The following is an 11,742-nucleotide window of genomic DNA, read 5'->3' on the forward strand; positions in this document are numbered from 1 at the left end:
AAAAAAAAAAAAAGGAATAATGCTGATGCAGTGGTGCACGCCTATAATCGCAGGAAATTGGAGCCTGGCCCGGGCTACATAGCAACACAAGTCTTGGCTCGAAACAAGAACAAACAAAATTATGACTCAGAGCTGTGCATAGTGGTACACACATCTGTAACCCCAGCACTCTGAGAGGCTGAGGGAAGAGGCATGCAAGTTCAAGTCCAGCCTGGGCAACTTGGCAATTTAGCAAGATTCTGTCTCAAAAGTAAAGAAAGAGCCAGGCATGTAGTGCATCCTATCATCCCAGCACTTGGGAGGCTGAGGCAGGAAGATTGCCATTAGTTTGAGGCTGGCTTGGGCTATATAAGCGAGTTCAAGGCCAGCCGGCACTATATAGTGAGACCCTTTCAAACGAAGGAAGGAAGGAAGGAAGGAAAGAAGATAGATTTATTTTATTTTATTTTATTTTTTTTGGTGCCAGGAATTGAACTCAGGATCTTCTGCTTGCCAGGCAAGTGCTGGACCACTGAGCTATATCCTTGGCCCCAGGAAGAAATATTTTTTTAAAAGGCCTGCTAAGGAGGCTGGGAATTTAGCTCAGTGGCACAGCGCCTGCCTGGCAAGCGTGAGGTCATGAGTTTGATTCCCGGTACCAGGAAAAAAAAAACAAAAAAACTAAAAGGCCTGCTAATATAATTCAGTACAAAGGCCCTGGGTTCAATGCCCCACACTAGAAAAAAAAACATCTCTAAGGTGCTTCCTTGTCCCCTACGCTTCAGTCCTCTTTACTCCCCCACAAAAATACTCACTATTCTGAATTTGAACTTAATCACTCCTAGCTTTTCTGTATAAAGTTACTGCATTTTTGCAGCGCTGCCAACATGTTGTTTAATTTACATGGTTTTGCATTCTATACAAATATTATAATGTTTGTATTCCGTGGATTTGTTTGTGGGATGTAGATACATTGATACATGACACTCCAGTTAATTCCTTCCTTTCAGCATGAAAATAGACCACTATTTAATTACACATTCTTCTACAAATGGGTACTTGGTTGTTTCCAGTTTTTTTGCTGTTCAAAACAAGGGATGGCTGGGTGTGGTATCCAATACCTGTAATCCTAGCACTTGGGAGGCTGAGGCAGAAGGATCACTGTGAGTTCAGGGCTACCCTGGGCTATATAGTGACTTCAAAGCTAGCGTGAACTATATACCAAGACCCTGTCTCAAAAAACAAACAAAACCAAAGAGCCAGCTAGACATTGTGCCATACACCTGTGATCTCAGCCACTAGAAAGACTAAGGCAGGAGGATCATATGCTTGTAGCCAACATGGGCAACTTAACAAGATCCTCTCTCAAAATCTGGAAAAAAATGGGGAAGGGTCGGGGATATAGCTCAGTAGTCCCTAGATCAATCCCCAATACCATAAAAAAGAAAAAAGTAAAGAAAAAGACCCAATGAGACTATGAACTTTTTGTATGTTTCCATGAGCAAGATTTTCAACCAGGTGTGGTGCACAGCTGACACCTGTATCCCAGCACTCTGAGGAGCTGACCCAGGAGAATCCCATGTTGGAGCCCAGCCTGAGCACTGTAGCAACTTAGGAGACTCTGTCTCCAAATAAAAAATGAAAGAGGGCTGGGGATGTAACTCACTGTGAAGGCTCTGGGTTCAATCCCCAGTACTGGGGGGGGGGGATTTAGCCTAGAGGGAGAACAGTGAGGTAGTAAAGAATGTAAATCTTCACTTTTACTACAGGTGGCAAATCCACTTCCAAGTTAGTGGAGCCAATTGGTGCTCTATCTTTTGTGTGCAAGAGTTCCCACTTTCCTATATTCTTGCCTACACTTTAGACTATCAGATTTTTAAATGTTTGTTAATCTGTGGGTAAACACGTGTGTCTTACTTTTTCTTCTTTTAAAAATAAAAAACCATATATATGGTTTAGAACTACATATAAAAGGAAAAGGGCTCGGGTTTAATAATTAACAATGCATGGCCAACTTTTTGTTGGTGGTGCTGGGGACTGAACCCAGGACGGTTCACATTCGCAGGCAGCTGCGCTACCACTGTGCTACACCCCAGCCCTCCCCTGGCCAACCTTCTACCCCGTCCCTCACCCCCACCGCCTTTATGAAGAAAATCCAAGGCATTCTTTTTTCCTCAATATGTAAGTATGTACTTCTTACTTATTAGGTGTTTTTCAAAAGTATAAAAGGTATATTTTTAAAGAATAGTTTTATTTTTAATATAAAAATAAAAATATAAAATATTGGAACTATGACTTTGTAATCTGTGCTTTTTGTGACTTAGGAAGTTCATCCTTGCTGTATTTTCTCCTACCCTGACCTCGCCAAAAGGTTAGGCAGCCGTTGTTTTTTTTTCTATTTCTTTTCACATTTAGGGCTTTAACCCACCTGGATTTTTTGTTTGGGTTTGTTGTTGTTATTGTTCTTGGTTTCTAAATCAGAGACCCAGTTTTTTTCAATTGTCTCCCAGTCACTGGACTTCTTCCCCATGGATCGTGATTTCACCTTGTCACATGCTGTCACAGGTGGGGTCTGTTTCTCACCTCTTCATTCTCCTTTAGCTTTCCCTGCACGCCTTTTGTTTTTTGGTTGTTTTTTTTTTTTGTCTTTTTGAGACAGGGTCTCGCTATGTAGTTCAGGCTGGCCTTGAGCTCACTTTGTAGCCCAGGCTGGCCTTGAACTTGCAACCATCCTCCTGCCTCAGCCTCCCGAGTGCTGGGATTACAGGCATGTGCCACCAGGCCCGGCTTGCCTGCACGCCTTGAAACCTTGCAGCTCAGTTGTTCCCACTCTTTTTATCCATCTGAATCACTCTGACTGCTCTTATTCCTTTACTTTTCTTCATAATATATAGGTTATCAGGTTCCAGGAAAAAGTCTGTAATATTTTTAGTGGATTTAGGTTGCATTTTTAGATTTATTTAGAAAAAACAATTGTGATGATAGCACCTCCCCACGTGTAAAACTGGACATAAAAATGTGATGTGTAAAAATCCACATCTCCCCTGGGCCTGGTGGTGCATGCCTGTAATCCCAACACTGGGAAGGCTGAGGCAAGAGGATCCATGAGTTCAAGGCCAGCCTGGGCTACACAGTGAAGTGAAGTCAAGGCCAAGGCTAAGGCCAGCCTAAACTACATAGCAAGAGTCTGTCTCAAAAACCGAAACAAAACCATTTCATTGAGTTTTCCATAGCCACTTAATTTGCAAAACCAAACCAGACGATTAGTTCCATTTTTGCTATTCTGTGCTTCCTAGCACCCCCAGTGAAATGATGAAAGTGATAGTAAGCCGCTACCCTGGTCTCATTCCTTATTTTAAAGGAAATGCTTCAAATATATCCATTACATGTGCTTGTTGTGAATTTTGGGGTATATTTTTTTTTAACAGGTTAGAAGTTCTCTGTTGCTTCTAGTTGGCTCAGAGTGTCACTTACCTTCAATGTTTAGTTTGGTGTTTTGTCTTTTACGGTGAGGTCTTGCTATGTAGTTCAGGCTGGCCTCAAACTCACAGCAACCCTCCTGCCTCAATCTCCTGAGTGTTGAGATTACAGATGTTCACCACCAGGCCCGGCTGTATTTTTGTTTTGGAGGTACTGGGGATTGAGCCCAGGGCCTTCACACTGAGCTATATCCCTAGCCTTTTTTGAGACAAGGTCTTGCTAAGTTGCCCAGGCTGGGCTAGAACTTGGGATCTTTCTGCCTCAGGCTCCCAGAGCACTGGGATTACAGGTGTGTGCCACCATGCCCCCAACTCAGGCTCACTCTCTTTTATAGAAACCTGTTCTCACAGTAACTAAGAACTACATTAATCCACTGGGGGTGTAGCTCAGTGGCAGTGTTTGTGAGGCAAAAAGTTAGTCATTATTAACAGGCTGAACACAGGGGGCTGGGGGCTACTTGAAAAGCAAAGAAGGGGTGATTTTTCCCCCTTTGCTTTCTAATCATTAGCTATAGATACAGTCCACTCAAGCTTGTGGTTTCAAACTTCAGTTCGAGATTATGTAACATCTTCGGAGCTGCTGGTAAGGTCCGTGGCTATGCAAAGTCCAGAGGATGAGTGAGAGGTTAGAAAAATCTCAAGGTCTCCAGCTAAACAGAGACAGCCACCTAAGGAGTGACGGATCTACTTCTCTCTAAAGTAGGTAAACACAGCCCATTTTATTTGTGCAAGAACAATGACCTTGGAGGAAGGGAAAGACCGGGCTGACCTATGGACGTAATCTGAGAACCAGTGCAGCTGCCATTTTATGCTTGCCCACCTTTATGCTTCAGGTATATTTATTCTCTCTCAAAAATCTCTTATTTTGCAATTAACTCTACCTATACTCTATATACAATGGCCTAGGTGTCTTGTCTGAAATGTTTTGTCAGAGACACAAAGAATCAAGATGTGTTGCCAGTTCCTTGTGGTGTGGATATCTGGCTTCCTTGTAATAGTAGAGCATTTGCCTAACCGCCTCCCCCTGCACACCCTAAGTTCCATCTCCAGACCTGCAAAGAAAATAAATAAAAAGAAACAAGGAACAAAAGACACTAATCTCTTTCAAAGACAGTACTCGTTCCAGTAGGCTTCAGCTTGTAAAGACTGCACCACCTCAAAACTATCACACCAGGCACCAAGCTTCCAACACATAAACTTTTATTTTATTTATTTATTTTTTTGGTACTGGGAATTGAATTCACGACCTCATGCTTGCCAGAACACATGAGGGAACACAACTTTAGGGGATACAAACTGAGGCAGGAGATTAGGGCATGGCCAGCTGGCTGGACAAGTGGACATGACCTATCAATCACAATGATCCATAACATGTGTAGAACAACTCCCAAGCCCTGCACCTGAGACCAATCAGAGACTACTGTCTTCAATTCTTCTGGGGCAAAAAGTCAAGCAGGTTTTTGATAGCACGGCCTAGATCTGACACTGAAATAGAAGACATAAAAGACAGTAACCTTTAATCTTGTGGCCCCTGTAAGCTCTTTCAATGGCCCACTTTGCATTCTGCAGGGCATAGTTTCTTTCCTACCTTTAATTGGCTTGCACTCACTGTAGAGCATGCTTCATTTCTTACCTTTAACAAAATGTAAAACTGTGCTATCTTTTGTGCATTTCTTGTCCAGTTCTTTGTTTAGGATAACAAGGCCCTAGAAAGAATCCCTGGGAAGAGCGTGACACCCCAGACCCCACTAACAAAACCATATCCAAACCATAGCAGCAGATTGAAAAACATGTTCTTTGTTCCTTCCTTTCCAAAGTCAGATTGGCAGGAGAAATTTTATCTGTGAACTGTGTTCTCATATACTGACTCTGGTGTTTTTATTCTGGTTTACTGGTTCAAATCATTTTGAAATAAATAAATTGGCAACCTTTAAAAAGCTTTTTTTTCTTTTTGAGACTTTCATTCCAAACCTGAAGAATAGGGGCCTTTAACAAGATTAAAGAACAGCAATCAGACTTAGAACAAGTTAAAATCCTTTAACACTCAGTTTGTTTTAAATCCCCTGCAAGATTTTTTATAAAGCCATTCTAGCCTGTTATCTAGGTCTTTCTTAGTCCCTGGGAGGCACAAATCTTCCCTGTCTTTGAAACGAAAATACCCAGAAAAAGCTAAAGTAAAGCCTACACCCATTTGAACAAAGATCAGACTTAAAGCAGAGGTGAAATCCTCTAAACCCACCCTAAATTCCTTCCCTCCATAGATTCTTCTAGCTTAGAATCATTTGGTCTGAATTTTTTGTTTTTGAGACAAGGTCTCCATATGTAGTTTAGGTTGATCCTGAACTCACTATATAGCCCAGGTTGGCCTGGAATGCACCACAACCCTCCCACCTCAGCCTCCCAAGTGCTGGGATTATAGGTATGCACCACCATGCTTGGCCTGGTTTGAGCTATAAATAGACTTTCTTGGGGTACCCATTTGTTAGTAATCCTTCTCAATCCCCTGGCCCACCAAGGTCTGCTTTTATTTCCTTCACTTGCCTCACCCACTGTGGTCACCTTTCAGCTTGTCTACTGAGACACGGGGGATCATGGCCCATGTCCAGGTAGCCAACCAAAAGCTGGCCCCTCAAGAATATGACCAGATAAAAATGTGGGTTACACCCCGCAATCGCTAGCAACCCCTTCTGGTTTCACGAGTGATCAGGATCTTGGAAGGGCTGTATCTTTTTACTTCTTCTTTGGAGACCCTGGTTAAAGTCATAAAAGACTTGTTTTTTATGCTTATTCTGGTCTTGACTCATTTGTGGGTATACTTTGTGTGTGTGTGTGTGTGTGTGTGTGTGTGTGTGTATGTGTGTGTGTAAGCACTCAATACTGAGAAGTGAACCCAGAGTCTCACATATGCTCACTCTACCACTGAGCCACATCCCCAGACCTTTACAAATTCTGACACAGGAGCCGGGTGTGGTGGTGCACACCTGTAATCTCAGCACTCAGGAGGCTGAGGCAGGAGGATCACTGTGAGTGGGCTATGTACATAATAGATTTCTGTTTCAAAAATTTTTTTTTTCTTTTTTGAGACAGGATCTAGGTTGTCCATGCTGGCCTTGAACTTGTGGCTCTCCTATGGGCTTCTGAGTAGCTGGGATTACAGGCATATACCACCATGCCTGGCTTTGATAACCATTTATTCTTATCAACTCCTAAACTTACATATTCATCTCTGGATGACTAGAGAAGCTGCAAAATGTCAGGACACTGGAAACTAAACTGTTCTGTCCTTAAGAGTCTAAACAGCACTTCTAATAGGCAAGACCTCTAATTGGCAAACACTGTAACAGTAGTAACCGTCAAGCCAGTGTCCTACACCATTCTACTCGGGGTTAGCTCAACCTTGTAAACTGGCCCTTGTAAACTTTACAGTTTTTCTGCATTGCCCAGCATTGTAAATTCTAAGTAAAACCATCTTTAAATGACTGGGATACTAACTGCTGGAGTCAGCAACACAAGATCTCTTAGTCAGTAATCTTCCTTCGGTTCTTCGTGACCCAGGACATCAAATGGCCTTCAGGTAACATTAAAGTTCAAGCCAAGGATTTGATAATAGTATTCTTTAATTAGAAGTGGAATAATGTTTAACTGCATGAAAAATAGTATGTTTGTCTAAGAATTACAGGTATTGCCCTAGGAGATGAAGGTCAGTCGTTACTGCAAGGACACACTGGCCAAAGAGAAGGGATGGAGATGTGTGTCAGCCTGGATACCTGACTCAGCAAGCAGCCTTCCTGTCTACACACCACTCCCCTGCTGTGCTCACAGAAGCCCTTCCGTGCCCGATTCCCTGGGGTGGGGCTCTGAGACAACAGATCCCCGTCTTCTCAGGGTACAGGCCCTCGAGTAAACAGAATTCCTTGTATGGACTCTTGTCTCTCGAGCATTGGCTTTTGAGTGGTGAGCAGACAAACTCTATAGTAACATGTCCCCCTCCAAACTTGAAAAGCTTGTGTTATTTCTTTGTGCCTTTCAGATGTAAATCTCTCATCTGGTCATCCCTCTCAAAATGTAAGCTCCAGGGGGAAGATTCTTAGAGGAACCAAACCAAAGGTCATCTTTGTTGCTTATCTTGGCTAAAATCTGATGACATATATATTTTTCAGAGACAGGGTATGGCTAAGCAGCCCAGGCTGGCCTAAAATTCACTATGTAACCCACACCAACCTCAAACTTGCAACTCTCCTGCCTCAGCCTCCCAGGTGCTAGAATTATAAGCATGTGTTACCAAACACAACTTGAAACAAGATTTTTTTTTGGAAAAAGATTTTTTAAGAGCTCTATATTCAGAAGTCAGTTTATTTATTTTGTTTTTTGTTTTTTTCCAGTACTGGGAATCGAACTCACAACCTCGCGCTTGCCAGGCAGGCGCTGTGCCGCTGAGCTAAATCCCCAGCCCCAGAAGTCAGTTTAATTAGGAGCTGATATTCAGCATACACACAGATACACACATGGCCTCTCTATAGGGTCCTGCTTCTCAGTCACCTTAAGTCTCCTTTTTGAATCCCTGCTAACCACACTCTGCTTTCTCTGCCAACTTTATCTCTTGTTGGCATTTTTTTTTTTTTTTTTTAATATTGGGGATTGAACCCAGGACCTTTATACTGAGCTGTACCCCTAGCCCCCTTTTAAATTTTTAAATTTATTTTGAGACAGCGTCTCCTTAAGTTGCTAAACTGCCCAGGCTGGGCTCAAACTTCAGTACCTCTTGCCTCAGTCCCCCAGAGTGGTGAGATTATAGGTGAACACTGCCACGCCTGAGCGTCGGAAGGATTTTTTACTTAAAAGCTGAACAAATTTTAAAAGCCTAAAGGTCTTTTCCAGTAGTATTAGTAAAAAGTTTTAACAATATAAGTGGGTATTCTTAACTTGCAAAGACATAATTTGAGTCTATGGAGGCACAGAAAACAATCCCCCAGAGACTGCTTTGACATGCTGACAGGTCTTAAAACTGCTACCTCAAAATGTAGGGCCCTCTGAGTTTCCATTTCTCCCTCTCACCCCGTGGAGAAGCTTTCTGCAAAGTTCTCTTATCCGCCTTATGCCAACTGTCCCCCCAAAGGAGGTGCACTATTGGTTTTAGTCTTCCCAGTGAAATTTCATTAAACAAAGACTAACCTCTTATCACGGCAGGAAAACCTGAGGTCTGTGAACACACCTCGACACATTTCAACCTGATACTCTTCCAGTTTGATCTCAGTGAGAATCACTGACAAACCATGGTCTTTGTGGGCCAAACATCTTCCCTGCTCCTGTCTCTTTCCTCCTACACAAGGCTGCAGAAGCTTCTGAAGCTAGTTGAGCCAGCGGGTAACTATACTGTGATTACTCCTGCAAACGTCTCTTCTCCAATGAGTCTCTTTGTCAGTTTATTTCAATGAATTTTCAGAAAGTGGAGGAAAAAAATTCCCTTTGTCTCTACAAAGCCAACATTTATAAGTTACATATGTCTCATGACTAAAATTTTTAAATAAAAGTTGTAGCATCTTTGTTTCTGTGTATATTTTTAAGTATACATGTTATGTTTATATAATACAAACTCTTCTATTCAAAATGGCTTAGAACATATGAGCTTTTATAAGGTTTTTTTTTGGTTTTTTTGGTGTTTTCTCCGGTACCGGGAACCGAACTCATGACCTTGCGCTTGCCAGGCAGGCGCTTTTGCCGCTGAGCTAAATCCCCAGCCCCTGAGCTTTTATAAGTTAACCTAAACATTTTTCCAATTCATGGTTTACTTGGGTAAACCCTTGGTAAATAAGACTAGCTTAATTTTACTGATTTAATTAAGACAGGCAAATCTACCAGCTTAAATATAACGCAGATATAAATGGCAGTCTGAATCTGCAGACTTTTTTGCTTGTTTACCTGACAAACCCAAGGGAAAGAGATGCTTTGTCAGCTACACATGGGCCGGAAAAAAAAAAAGAGAAAAACTGCATATAACTTTTTGAAAGCCTTTCCCAAGGTTATTTCTCACTCAGGCTGGCTGATAATTAACCAGAACTACAGACTAAGTTAAAGAAAATTCGTTATTCATTTCTAAGCCTCCTTGGAAGTTTTTGTTTTGTTTTGCAACTGCAGTGTTTTGTTGTTGTCTGCAGTACTGGGTGGGATTGAATCAAGGACCTCACATGTGCTACACAAGAGCTCTACCACTGAGCCACATCTCCTGCCCTTACAACTTTATTTGGAGGGCGGAGGCGGTAAGTGAAGATTAAGCCCAGGACTTTTGCATTGAGCTACATCCTCAGTCCATTTTTTATTGTTTGAGACAAGGTCTTGCTAATAAGTTGCCAAGGCTGGCCTGCAACTTGTGATACTCCTGCTTCAGCCTCCCAAGTGGCTGGGATTACAGGTGTATGCCACTGCCCATGGCTTCAATCACTATTCTTGCTGTACGTATTTATACAAAGTAATCAGACCAAGTTTAAACAAGACTAAATTTATTTTGAAATATGTTAGATCTACTGGTATTATTTTGGGAAAAGGGGGCAGGATAGAAAGGGAAAAGTTAGAATTCAGAAGAAAACTCTGTTTTAAACTGTACCCCGTTGTTTTTGAGACTACCATTTGAATTAGATTCTAAATTTTTACTTTCTTCTCATGTGGCTACACGTTTCCAAACTAATCTTTCAAATTTCTCTTTTTCTTTCTTCTTTTGTCTTTTTGAGACAGGGTCTTGCTATGCAGTTCAGGCTGGCCTTGAGCTCACTTTGTAGCCCAGGATGGTCTCGAACTAACAAAGATCCTCCTGCTTCAGCCTCCGAAGTGCTGGGATTACAGGAGTGCGCTATCAGGCCCCATCTGTCTCTCATTTTTTGACTTGGAAAAAAATGCAGAACTTTTTCCAAAAGATAGGGCCTTAGAGTAGAGCAAGTTTTGTTACTCACATCTGTCCTTCAGGGTACAATATTATGTTTTAGTCTTGAAGAGTTTATAATCTCTTACAAAATGACAAATGTATTCAGCAAACCTGTGGACAAGTGAAAAATGTTTTTTGTTGCAAATAATCACTTCAGACTCTTCCCCTAAAAATGTCCTCTGCTTCACTAAACAGTGTCTTACCCAGCTCCTAAGATATGCTTCTCATAGAAATAATCCAAAAATCAATCTGCTATTAAAACTTGATATACTGTTACCAAAAACTGACTAAAAATTGCAGTTTGTTGCTAATGTTGAAAACTGCAAAGGTGAGCCTACACTCATAGACATGTCTAAAAATTAAATTCGAAACACTAGCAAAAATAATGATTGTCTGATTCAAACTTGATGCAAAGATCCAATATGGACAAAATCTGTGTCTGTCAAATAACACCAAGGAAATCGGGCTAGCCAGAAAAATGGACACAAAACAAACTTACAAAATCAGAAAGTACCATTGAAAGTCTTACATGGCAAAAAGAGAAGGGAAATTCACCCCCCGGGGTGCCGTAGCAGAAACACCCGCCTAGGGGTCGAAGCCTCCAGTCGGGTGTGCCTGCGCGGGGAGGTGATGGAAACGGTTACCTCAGGCCTGTTTGCTTACCTTTCTTTCCAGCAAATGTGCTGAGTCTCTAAAGAAAACCACTGATCACGATGAAAATTTTTGTTAAAATAACGTAAATGGGAAGAAAATGGAAAATGGCTTTAGTACTCGCTATAAAAAACCGACTAAGAAAGTAGACTGGAAGTTATGTTCCAGAAACAACCCACGATCATGATCATTCTTAAGCAATGGGTAACCTGGCTTATAAAGTCCGTATTCACACAAGGTGTCCCTCAGTCACAGGCACAAGAAGGGTGCGTAATGAAGATCCCCCCACGGGGGGTCTCGGGGGTGGAGGCGCTTTCCTTCTTAACGGCGCCGGCCAGCAGCCGAAGGAGGCAGACAGCAGCGATGGATTAAACACGTTTCTTCGCAAGGCCGGCTCCGCTCCACGGAGCGTGCACACCCGCAGAATCAGCCTGAGGTCTGAAGCACGCGTGGCACAAGAGTCGCAGCCCCCCGGGGCGCGCAATACGCCTGCTATCGGAGTCGCAGCTCTACCGGCGCAGGCTACGTCGGAAGTTGTAGTTCCAGCCCGCCGTGGGGAAGCACGCCGGGAGTTGTAGTCACAGATCCGAGGGCGCGGAGTACGTCGGAAGTTGTAGTAGCATCCCAAGTGGCGTAATGCACGCCGGGAGTCGGAGCTGCAGCACCGCCCGGTCCGGAGAAAAGCCAGGAGGGGCGGAGCCGGCGGCCTCCGCGCGC

This window comes from Chinchilla lanigera, unplaced genomic scaffold (assembly GCF_000276665.1).
Source record: "Chinchilla lanigera isolate Chin_1 unplaced genomic scaffold, ChiLan1.0 scaffold00011, whole genome shotgun sequence".
Classification (NCBI taxonomy): domain Eukaryota; kingdom Metazoa; phylum Chordata; class Mammalia; order Rodentia; family Chinchillidae; genus Chinchilla; species Chinchilla lanigera.